This window comes from Gorilla gorilla, chromosome 18 (genome assembly GCF_029281585.2).
Source record: "Gorilla gorilla gorilla isolate KB3781 chromosome 18, NHGRI_mGorGor1-v2.1_pri, whole genome shotgun sequence".
NCBI classification, from domain to species: Eukaryota; Metazoa; Chordata; class Mammalia; order Primates; family Hominidae; genus Gorilla; species Gorilla gorilla.
In genome coordinates this window covers 13,411,781-13,424,465 of record NC_073242.2, presented here as the reverse complement: position 1 = coordinate 13,424,465, position 12,685 = coordinate 13,411,781, and the positions used below count along the sequence as shown (strand labels likewise).

At 41.3% G+C, this 12,685-nt stretch overlaps 1 protein-coding gene and 1 long non-coding RNA gene across 7 annotated transcripts in view; one reads left to right on the top strand and one right to left on the bottom strand.

Moving 5' to 3' along the window:
- LOC134757488 (uncharacterized) overlaps nucleotides 1-12,685 on the bottom strand; it is a 439,709-nt gene that overhangs the window by 15,170 nt on the left and 411,854 nt on the right. For 4 of the 5 annotated variants that reach the window (XR_010131494.1, XR_010131491.1, XR_010131493.1 and 1 more), the window contains one exon: nucleotides 1,106-1,311. This is a non-coding gene — a long non-coding RNA (uncharacterized lncRNA). The remainder of the gene's footprint in view (nucleotides 1-1,105; nucleotides 1,312-12,685) is intronic. The other variant, XR_010131492.1, reaches the window with a different exon arrangement.
- Nucleotides 1-12,685, top strand: part of GRIN2A (glutamate ionotropic receptor NMDA type subunit 2A) — a 432,359-nt gene that overhangs the window by 390,001 nt on the left and 29,673 nt on the right. The window lies entirely within an intron of this gene.

Here is a 12,685-nt window from a genome sequence, read left to right as displayed (position 1 = left end):
AATCTACTGTCCCATTTACAAATACTTCTATGAAAGAAGTGATCTTTTTTAGCCTCGGTTTATTCATCTGTGAAAGGGTACAGAAATATTTACCTAATAAGGCTGGTGTGAAGATGAAATGGGAGAATACATGTAAAGTGCATAGCTTAGCTTAGCATAGACCCTGTAACATACAAGTGGTTCAATAAATGTTAGCCATCACCATTGTTGTTACAGAAAAGGGGTCCCAATGCAGACCTCAAGAGAGGGTTCTTGGATCTCATGCAAGAAAGAATTCAGGGCGAGTCCATGGAGTAAAGTCAAAGCAAGTTTATTAAGAAAGTTAAGGAATAAAAGAATGGCTACTCCATAGACAGAGCAGACCCAAGGCTGGGTTATTTCTTGATGATATGCTAAACACGGGGTGGATTATTCATGCCTCCCTTTTTTAGACCATATAGGGTAACTTCCTGATGTTGCCATGGCATTTGTAAACTGTCATGGCGCTGGTGGGAGTGTAGCAGTGGGGACGACCAGAGATCCCTCTCATGGCATTCTTGGTTTTGTTGGGTTTTGGCCGGCTTCTTTACTGCAACCTGTTTTGTCTCTCAGCATGGTCTTTATAATCTATATCTTGTGCCCACCTCCTATCTCATCTTGTGACTTAGAATGCCTTAAGCCATTTACGAATGCAGCCCAGTAGGTCTCAGCCTCATTTTACCCAGCTATTATTTAAGATGGAGTTGTTCTGGTTCACACGCCTCCAATATCATCATTATCATTATCACCACCACCACCACCACCATCATCATCATCATCATCATCATCATCATCATGACCAATGCCATCATCCTCATTACCACGATCATCACCACCATCATCATGGCCATCACCACCACCCTCCTCCTCCTCTTCATCCTTCTCCTTCTCATCATCACCATAGTTGCCCATGCACAACTCTAGTATCAAACACAACTTCTTTAGTGTTGCACTGCCAATAATATAGTCAAGTTAGTAACACAGAAACAACTTTTGTGGTGCTAAACAGAAAAGGTCTTCTTTGCACCAAATAAAAAATAAACAGTAAAAGCATCCAGATGGGCCAGGGGTTTGTTCGTGTACTTACTTACAGAACATCTAGGTTCTCATCGATATTTTCTGTTCTGGCTCATTGCCTTCCTGGTCAGACTGTTGAGTTTGGGAAATGTCTCTATTCAGCTTCATCTCTTGAGGCCATCTGGAGGCAAAGACTTGGGAGAGAAAATGCCATTGGTCCAGGGGGTGTCTCCAGATGATCTTCCCGGAAAGCCATGACCAATTCTGAATGTCTCTCTAGGAGTAAATACATGAATTAACACAGCTGCATAAATATTTCACTTATCGTATGCAGCTTCAGCAGGATTAATTATGCTCTAAAATTAGACGTGTAAAGAGCACAGTGCTCAGCAGTACCTAATTATTCATCCTCTAGAATGGAGTGTTTATCTCTTGTTACACAGTAGCTTCAGTGGACGATTATGAGTCTAATGAGTGTCAAAAGTATAAAAAATTTTCCTAATGAGCTGTGTAAATATAACCTTTGAATGGAGTGTTTGGTTATTGAGGGAACCTCTTACATGAAGCCTGCCATGCATTTCCCTAGGAAAAAGGCTGCTCATCTGCCTGGAAGCATACACAAGATCCTAGCAAGATGTTGCCTTCCTTTTCCATCTAATTGTCTATGGTCTTTCTAAAATGATAGAGTGCACCATGGCATCTTTGGCTCTCAGTACTGGAGTAACAATGCTCATGCATATTTTTCAGCATTGCTCAGCATCGATACCCAACATTTACTGAGAAACAGATGTTTTCGTAGGCACTGATATTCCCAGAAGGGGTTATCATGGTCTTTTTCTTCTTACCCTCAATGAACTTACAGTCCAGTAGGCTGACAAATGTATAAATGCAAAATATCTAATCCTAAAATCGAAACGTTTCTAGTAATTCATATATAAATTTATATCACACGTGTATATATACATATATGTAGACATAAATACATATACACACATGTGTTATGTATGTGGTATATATTCTTATATATGTGTATATATATACATACATATATATTCTTAGTTGTGTTGGGTAGATAAGAGAGTGGTCAAGGAGAAATACGAGACATAACTAGTATCTTTAAGAATAAAGGACAGAATGATTCATAAAGAAAACACGTGTGGCAAGATTTAGACAAAGAATAGAATGGGCCAGGATTCACAGAAGGCTCAGCCATTTATTCATCCAGCAACCAGCAACTCTTTATTGAGTACCTGGATTCTGCTTGGTCCCTAAAAGGTAACACTTGAGTGAGAAACTGAAGACTGGGTAAGCCTTGGACTTAAAGAATGGCATTTCTGGCTTTGAAGTAAAGGTGAACAGGAGATCCCATAAGTCCCATCTATCTCATGCATTTTGTGATTTTCAAAAAAATGATTCTGGGGTTTGAAGAAGCAGAAGAAAGACCATAAAGGTCAAACCCTTCTCACATCTAGGGGCCAGAACAAAAGATACTGAGAAGAACAAGAATGCCTAATTTTATTATTCAGTCACAAGTGATGCCGAGAAAAGGGAAGGAAAAAATTGTTTTAGGTCCTCTCATCTATGGTTCAGCCCTATGCCAAGCACATCACATATAATATCCTAGTAAGCCTTTATATAATATTCTGGAGTAAATCTTATTATCTCCATTGCACAAAGCAGGAAAATGAGGCTCCAATGGGTCAAGTGAACTGCAGCAGAGCTCATTCAGCTTTACCATGAGCAAGAATCACCTGAGGATCTTCCTAAAACAAAGACTGTTTCAGTGGGTCTAGGGTGGAGCCTGAGACCCAGCATTTCTAACAAGCTCCCAGGTGATGCTGAGGCTACCAGCCAATGGACAACACCCTGTTCAGACTTTTATAGAGGTAACAATTGGCTCTAGTTCATCTGAGTCCAATTCTGATCATTTCCTACTAAACCAAGCTGCAAGGAGAAACCTGGTTTGCAGGTGGCCAGGTCAGCTTAGCTATAAGTAATACTTTTTAGTATTGAGAAGCGTTTAATCTTCTTCTTTGTATTTTGCTCAGTTTTAATGGTTGTGGATTTATTTTTAAACTCCTATAGACATTACTCATCCCTGACATCTAGTCTGAGGTCATTTAACACATAAAATTAAATGCATATATTTATCATGTATCTTAAAAATTATGTATATGGCATATTCAATTGCACATATATCATATTTAGGTATATATAATAGATATGTGAAATATTTGAAAGATATGGTACATATATCTCTCACATTGATATTATATTAGGCTAGGTGCAGTGGCTCATGCCTGGTGGCTCATGCCTGTAATCTTAACTACTTAGGAGCCTGAGGTGGGAGGTTTGCTTGAATCCAGGAGTTCAAGATCAGCCCAGGCAACACAGCAAAAACCCATCTCTACAAAAAAATTTTTTTAAATTACTGGGCATGGTGGTACATGCTTGTAGGCCCACCTACTCAGGAGGCTGAGGCAGGAGGATTGCTTGAGCTCAGGAGTTTGAGGCTGCAGTGAGCCATGATCACGTCACTGCACTGCAGCCTGGGTGGCAGAGTGAGACCTTGTCTCCAAAAAATAATTACATTAATAGAGTGACTAACTCAACCAATGTTGCCTGGACTTTCCAAGTTTTAAAACTAGTGAGTGACCCTAGTTATATTTGTACATATAATCATATGTTAAATATTTGAAAGATACAGATACACACACACACACACCCGCACACAATTTTACTTCACCAGGTTCCCTCTGTTCCTTTTTTACTGCAACTTTTGCCAGCAATAATTTTAAAGACTCATCTAGATGGTTAACAGATTGGAGAGGACCACAAACCCTGCTCTCATGTTAATAAGGAACCTTCCTGCAATGGACTCTAGAGTTTTAATAGCACCATTCAGCATAATGATGCTCACAGATCTTGGAGTGGAGGAGCCTTGGAAGTCAATGGAGAACTCACTTTCTCCTTCTGAGTGGGTCAGTGTTGGCATCCTGAGTCCTTTTTTTTTGTTGGCCTTGTATCTTCTACTGAAGCATACAAGACAGCTTTTGACGGCAGGGGACCCCGTGCTGGCAGGCAGAATAGAAAGTGTTTGTGCGGTTACAGAAGTCCTTGTATCTAATTAGAATTCTCATAAATTGCTCTGGGCCACTGGATGGGTTGCTAATATCCTCAACACTGCCCTTGATCAGCTTCCCAGCTTAATATCTTTGGGCTGACATCCGAGTCTGGGGTAGAGCTGGACAGTCCCACAGCTCAGGCAGTGATGACCACACATGTGTCCATTCTGAGGAAGGCGTATCCCTGAGAGGCCTTCACAGCCAGTCTTCTTAGGGCTGGCTTAGGAATGGTATGACAGTGTGGACTGGGGAAATCCTTGAAAGCCCCTTACCCCTGAATATTTTTCCCTTTCAAATTTCTACAGCATCCAAAATTTCACCATTTGAAATTTTTTTTTAGATAAGTGTGGATTGCTGCATGCAACACCCTATAAAAATGGAATTCCTCCTTCCCTCTTTTCCTAACCCCATTTCCTGATATGACATCTCATCCATCCTTCAGCCTCTGTGCTCCTCTGTGAATATTCCCATAAAGACCTCTAAGCTAGATACCCTGCCTGTGAACTCCCTTATCTCTATGCTTGTGGCATTTAGCAAAGCAAGAGAAGTGAAATAAGTAAGATGAAGGTTCTGCAGTTTCCTAGTGGTGTGACCTGGGGCAAATTAATTTCTTAGAGTCTGTTTTCTCATTTTAAAATCAGAATTCTTTAAGGATTAAATATGAAAATAAACATACATAAAGAAGCTAGTCCATGCCTGGCACACATTAGATGTCATTGTTGGCCTCTCCATGTCCCCTGGGCCACTTGAGTGCACTGCATTATAGATTCCTCGAGGGCATATGCTATCCATGTCCACCCTTGTTGCTGTTCCCTTACTGCAGGACTCATTGGAGCTTGGCATAAACAAAATTTGTTTAATGAATGAACAAATGAATGAATTAGAAAATACTGCAGATATACTTTTGCAAGTCTTTTGTCATCGATTTAATATCTTCTTTAATGAAAGGGACTTTATTTTCTTTAGAAAGGACACTAGATACCTCTAGAGAGAGAGACGCAAGGAGGTAATCACTGAATCACTGCCAATCTTTTGACAGTCTTCCTTCCCAGGCATTTTACCTCTGTATTCACTACAAGATAGAGGCAAATTCCTCCACTGTCTTATTTGCATATTATAATAGTCAAATATCCCTGTATTAAGCTCTTTAATGCAATATATGCAATATGCATATGAGGCACATATATGCACATATTTAATATGTGCAATATGAGGCATATAACCAACAGAATTATATATTCCCTGGCTTTTACAACTGTAGTGGATCATAAATTGCTACTTAGTCCAGTAATAGGGAAACTGAAGCCACAGAGGGGATATGACCTCACCTAAAGATGCACAGTGAGGGAGTGCAGAGTTGGGGCTCAAACCCAGGTTCTCTGCCTCCTAGACAAATTATATATTAAAAACAAAACAAAGGGAACACAAAACCAGTGATGGTCCTTTGTTCTGTTTCTTTGGGAAGGACTTGACCTCTGCAGTAGAAGTAATGGTCGTAGAGGACAGTTGGGGTATTTCCAGGCATATTGGTCAGCAGCCCCATCCAAATCATAAAAGCCTCCAGTAGAATGAGCCTTGCTGTCTCTCAGGCACCCTCCTTCCCTGCAGCACAGTAGAGGCAAGACAGGAGAAACAATGTGGACTCCAAAACATGTGCTTTGTTTATTTCAGGCAAGACTGCATGCTAATGGGGGAACAGTAGACAAGTTTCATATCCATAATGTTCCCAGGCACACGCCATTGGTTTATATCTTTCTTTGACAAACCAGCCCTGTTCACAGCTTCTCCCTTTCTTCCATGCAAACCTCTTCCAAACTCTAGCTCTAATCCCTTCCCCAAGGAGGGGCTTGTGAAATAAAGCTGCGTTGCTCCACCCTTGACTTTTGCTGTTCTTCACTGATGTGGTTTTGTTCATTGCAATGTCATTAGCATGAATAGAGAATTCTAAAACCCCAACAACCAGGAATGATAATTGCAGTTTTGACTTAGCCAGACCCTTTGCCAAACTGGATCGAGTTCCTACTGTGTCCTTTGCTAAACTTGCTGCTGCAGTCCTAAGAATTTAAACACTCAAAAGCGTCCTCCTTAATTTATTTATTTACGTGTTTGTGTGTGTGTGTATGTATGTTTCATATATCTTATCAACCAAGGTTTGTCTTCCAAATTCTCTAACCTCAGACAGGAATTCAGGTGTTCCCACATAATAGTCAGCAACATAAGTCAGAACTCATGGTTCTTCCATGTCCACCAGATCTAGGAAGGGTTCTGGAATATGGGATTCAGTATCTTTAATCAAGAACCTGGGAGAGAGGGACTGTACCTTCAGGGGCCCAGAAATTAGTACCATGAGGCTGAAATCTGTTCTTTAGTCTGCTGGTTTATGATGAAGAGGGCGACAAAGAAAAAATAGTATTTCCCTTAGCATTTATCAAAACCCATGACCCAAATCCCGGTTACTGCCTGGTTTTGAAAATAAAGTTTTATTGAAACCCAATCACATGTAAAGCCTAGTCATTGCAACAGAAACCATAAGGCCTGCAAAGGCCAGTATGTTTATTATCTGGCCTTTTACAGAACAAGTTTGATGGCACCTAGTCTAGACTGTCTGGAGACAGATAAGAAGGGCAGAGAAGGCTGGGCGCAGTGGCTCACACCTGTAATCCCAGCACTTTGAGAGGCCGAGGAGGGTGGATCACGAGGTCAGGAGTTCGAGACCAGCCTGGCCAATATGGTGAAACCCCTTCTCTACTAAAAAAATACAAAAATTAGCCAGGTGTGGTGGTGGGTGCCTGTAGTCCCAGATACTCAGGAGGCTGAGGCAGGAGAATTACTTGAACCCAGGAGGCGGAGTTTGCAGTGAGTCGAGTTTGCGCCACTGAACTCCAGCCTGGGCAACAGAATGAGACTCTGTCTCAGAAAAAAAAAAAAAAAGAAGACTTAAAGTTAGTTGTCCAGTTCTCCTAAGAGAAGGGAGAAGATGAAGATGAGAACAAGAAGAAAGAAAGACAAATAGGGTGGGGAAGGAAAAAGGGATAGAGATATATGAGGGAGAAATTAGAGGGGAAAAAAGGAGAAGGAGGAGGTAATAATAAAAGATAAAGAAGAGAAAAGGAGGCCAGGCATGATGGCTCATGCCTGTAATCCCGGCACTTTAGGAGGCCAAGGCAGGTGAATCACTCGAGGTTAGGAGTTTGAGACCAGCCTGGCCAAAATGGCAAAACCCCATTTCTACTAAAAATACAAAAATTAGCCAGGCATGGTGGTAGGTACCTGTAATCCCAGCTACTCTGGAGGCTGAGGCAGGAGAATCACTTGAACCCAGGAGGTGGAGGTGGCAGTGAGCTGAGATCCATACCACTGCACTCCAGCCTGGGCAACAGAGCAAGACTCCATCCCAAAAAAAAGAAAAAACATAGAGTCAAAAAGTAAGGAGAGAGAGGAGAAAGGAAGAGAGAGCAAAAAAGGGAGGAGTAAAGGGAGAGAGAGGCAAAGAAAGAAGGAGTGGGAGAAGTAAGAAATGTTTGCTAAGTGATAGTTCAGGCAATGTTTAGCCTGTGCATCCACAGAGCAGGCTGGTTTTATTAAACTGAGAATTAGCCATGTTGCAGATGAAACTGAAGATGTCTCAGAGCCATCCGTGCTTCTCCTCGGCTCCGGTGTGTTGGTACAAGGCACAGACCACCAGATGACTCACTCCTGCCTTGGAGATGTCTAATCTGTCTTTCGATGGCTTCCCTGCCAGCAATTCTTCCTGACATAGGTCCCTGTGTCCTCAGATGACTCAGCAACACCCATTACAACCAGCAGCCTCAGCCCAATTAAAGAGATAAATGCAAAGTAAAAATAGAGGGGAGAGGAATTGCAGAGCATCTGAAAACCTCGTTTGAGAGGATGGGACAGTTTTCCATTTCCCCACATGGAAGTAGTTCAGCAGCTACCATGATTGTCATAGATATTTATCATAATAAGTAACACAAGAAGGATAACTACATGTCACAAAATCATCTCAGTCCTTGTATGTATTTATCCATGAAGAGAGCCAAACTCTGTAAAATATTCGAAGAGATCTATTCTGAGCCAAATGAGAGGGCCATGACCCAGGACACAGCCCCCCAGGAGGTCCTGAGAACAAGAACATGTGCCCAAGGTGGTTGGGCTACAGCCTGGTTTGACATGTTTTAGGGAGACAAAAGACATCAATCAATACCTGTGAGGTATGCATTGGTGCAGTCTGATAGGGCGGGACAACCCGAAGTGGGGTAGGGGGTGGGGCACAAGTAAAAGGTAGAGTCAAAGTCCAAAGATTTTCTGATTTGCAATTGGTTGAAAGAGTTAAATTATTATAGAAACGCCTGGAATCAAGAGAAAGGAGTTTCTGGGTTAAGAGAAGGAGTTGTGGAGACTAGGGTTCTTATGTGCATGAAGCCTCAGTGTTTTCTATTCAGACCTCTAAAAGATGCTGGATTCTCAGATAGTCTCTTCAAGATTGGGAGGGCCTGGAGTGGGGAAAGATCTTGTTATGTTAATAGAGAATATATATATAAGATGCATTTTTCCCCAACAAGAATGTCTTTGCAGGCCATTTAAAAATATAGCAAAGAAACATATTTGGAGGTAAAATATTTTGACTTCCTCCTTTATCTGTCATGTGATGTTCTGCCAAAGTTGGAAACTAAGCCATGTTATATAGCATGGAATAAAACCCCTCTGACAAGACTTTATTGGCTGTAGGGTGTGACTCTTCAGGCCCCTTAGACAGGGCTTTGGGCAAGAGAAGAAAATGGTCGGAGTTTGGTCCTTATATTAATTTCATTTGCTCCTCACAATGACTAAATGGCATGGAGTTATAATTATTCATTCCTATTTACATATGAGGAAACTGAGTCACAGGTCAGTTAAGTAAGGTGTCCAGGATTATCCAGCTAAGTGCGAGATCTGAGATTGGTACAATTGGTACCTATGCAGGAGGGCGCCAGGATCTTTGCTTTAATCTTTACATGATGTTACTTCTTTAGCTGCTATAAACCCTCATAGACATCTTGGAAGACAGGTGGTTTTCTCATCTGGAAAGGGGCAAGACTGTGATTTAAACATAGGTAGGTCACACCCCAGAGTCAGTGCTCCTTCCTCTTTTACTAATGAAACAGCATGATTACCCTGCAGAAGGTACTGGGCAAAATCACTTTGCGACAGAAGTTTAGGGTGGGAGAGAAAATGACCTACACTTTTTTTCCATTGTTCATGGTGAAGGAGACTCGTCCATGCCTCAGGCCCCAGCACCGTGGGAGCAGGCCCAGCCTAATTTTTGAGATCATTCAACCCTGCCAGTTTGGGGAAAACTAAGGACCCAGAAGCAGTAGATGAGAAGGAATGAAACAAGGACAGAATGTAATTAAGAGAAGTCAGATGTTTGGCCTCGATACAGGCTTGCAAAGCAGCCTCTCCAGGTTCACAAAGACCTGTCTTGGTTGCTGGAATTGCTTGTTCCCCACAGAGCTTCTTGGAGCTGCATAATCTCCAGAATTTCAGAAAGTTATTGTTCCTTGCTAAACGTGTTTTAATCAAATTGAGACTTCAAAGGCAGAAATCACAGTTGCGGATGAGCTGGGCTAGTCTGTAAATTACTAACTTTCTAATCAAGTTAGGAAGAACTGGGTGCCATTGACAACCCCCTTCCCATGTATTCACCCATTTGTTCATTCATTCATTCTCCCTTCTAGTCATCGATTCAACAAAGAACAACTGAGCAGCTTTTAAACTCCAGGTGGTGGGATATAAAAATGATTAAACACTCCTGCTCTATTGCCCTTGCATATGGAGATGCTTTTGACATTTTGCATCCAATAGAATCACTTGGCAAGAAAATACAGACACCTAATTTTCACCTCCTGTGGGGCATTTCTACATCCTTTCTGGATGATTTTAATACACATTAAGGGTTTTTTTTACTGAAACTTATACTTTTTATCTAGTGTTCTAAATTGAATCTCCATGTACATAATTTTATAATATTTTATAACTTTTAAGTGAAAATTCTTAAAGCAGGCATTTGCTCCCTTTAGATTATATTTATATATATATATTTAATTATACTTTAAGTTTTAGGGTACACGTGCACAACGTGCAGGTTTATTACATATGTGTACATGTGCCATGTTGGTGTGCTGCACCCATTAACTCGTCATTTAACATTAGGTATATCTCCTAATGCTATCCCTCCCCCCTCCCCCCACCCCACAACAGTCCCCAGAGTGTGATGTTCCCCTTCCTGTGTCCATGTGTTCTCATTGTTCAATTCCCACCTATGAGTAAGAACATGTGGTGTTTGGTTTTTTGTCCTTGCGAGTTTGCTGAGAATGATGGTTTCCAGCTTCATCCATGTCCCTACAAAGGATATGAATTCATCATTTTTTATGGCTGCATAGTATTCCATGTTGTATTTGTGCCACATTTTCTTAATCCAGTCTATCCTTGTTGGACATTTGGGTTGGTTCCAAGTCTTTGCTATTGTGAATAGTGCTGCAATAAACACACGTGTGCATGTGTCTTTATAGCAGCATGATTTATAATCCTTTGGGTATATACCCAGTAATGGGATGGCTGGGTCAAATGGTATTTCTAGTTCTAGATCCCTGAGGAATCGCCACACTGACTTCCACAATGGTTGAACTAGTTTACAGTCCCACCAACAGTGTAAGTGTTCCTATTTCTCCACATCCTCTGCAGTACCTGTTGTTTCCTGACTTTTTAATGATTGCCATTCTAACTGGTGTGAGATGGTATCTCATTGTGATTTTGATTTGCATTTCTCTGATGGCCAGTGATGATGAGCACTTTTTCATGTGTCTTTTGGCTGCATAAATGTCTTCTTTTGGGAAGTGTCTGTTCATATGCTTCACCCACTTTTTGATGGGGTTGTTTGTTTTTTTCTTGTAAATTTGTTTGAGTTCATTGTAGATTCTGGATATTAGCCCTTTGTCAGATGAGTAGATTGCAAAAATTTTCTCCCATTCTGTAGGTTGCCCGTTCACTCTGATGGTAGTTTCTTATGCTGTGCAGAAGATCTTTAGTTTAATTAGATCCCATTTGTCAATTTTGGCTTTTGTTGCCATTGCTTTTGGTGTTTTAGACATGAAGTCCTTGCCCATGCCTATGTCCTGAATGGTATTGCCTAGGTTTTCTTCTAGGGTTTTTATGGTTTTAGGGTTTTTTTTTGTTTTTTGTTGTTGTTGTTGTTAGAGTTTTGCTCTTGTAGCCCAGGCTGGAATGCAGTGGTGAGATCTCAGCTTACTGTAACCTCTGCTTCCTGGGTTCAAGCAATTTTCCTGCCTTAGCCTCCCGAGTAGCTGGGATTACAGGCACCCACCACCACGCCTGGCTAATTTTTGTATTTGTAGTAGAGACTGGGTTTTGCCATGTTGGCCAGGCTGGTCTTGAACTCCTGACCTCAGGTGATCCACCCACCTCGGCTTCCCAAAGTGCTGGGATTACAGCTGTGAGCCACCACGCCCAGCCATATAATTCTTTTTGAAAAACTTTTGTTGGAAGTTCATGGGTACATGTACGGGTTTGCTATATAGGTACACTTGTGTCATGGGGGTTTGTTGTACAGATTATTTCATCACCCAGGTATTAAGCCCAGTACCCATTATTTGTTTTTCCTGATCCTCTCCCTCCTCCTATCCTCCACCCTCCATTAGGCCCCAGTGCGTGTTGCTCCCTTCTATATGTCTATGTGTTCTCATCCTTTAGCTCTCACTTGAAAGTGAGAACATGGGGTATTTGGTTTTCTGTTCCTTTGTTAGTTTACTGAGAATAATGGTCTTCAGCTCCATCCATAAGGTTTAAGAATCACTCTTTAAAGTAACAATATTTACCATTTAGAAACATTTTATCCTGTGATTGGCAGATGTTGAGTACACATATCAGTTGCCATCCAATCACTCAGTTGGGGTCCATGATATTGAATCTTTGCCCTGAGTTTTATTCACTCTCTTTCTCTCGGGGCTTCTAATTGGGTTTACACAGAGCCCTTGGTGATTGTGAAAACTAGAGGCATAAATGGTTTGGCACTTCTAAGCGTTAGTCCACATGCCAACCACAATAAAGAACATAGGAGATATGAGGGTAGGCTATGAATGGAAGACATAGTCAGATAAGCTTTAATGTTAAGCTTCCTCATCCAGGAAGGATCGAAATAGACATGAAAGCCTTTATTGCTTCCAAAGATTTCATTTTCATTTATTGACTATAATAACAGTGTTAAAAATAAAGCAGGCAAAACTGAAAACCCCACATTTGGGTAAAGACTGAGCCAGCACTTCTATCGATTAAATCGGATCTGGAACTAGATTTGGACGCAATGGCTCTCCTGATTTCTTATACATGTAGATGGGGTCTCATTTGAAACCACGGGGAAAGTGCAGCTAAAGACCGTTGATTGAGTCTAATTTTTTATATGGATTTCATTATTGCTCCCACGTATGTGGGTGACTTTTGCATGTACATAAACCTCATGTATACAC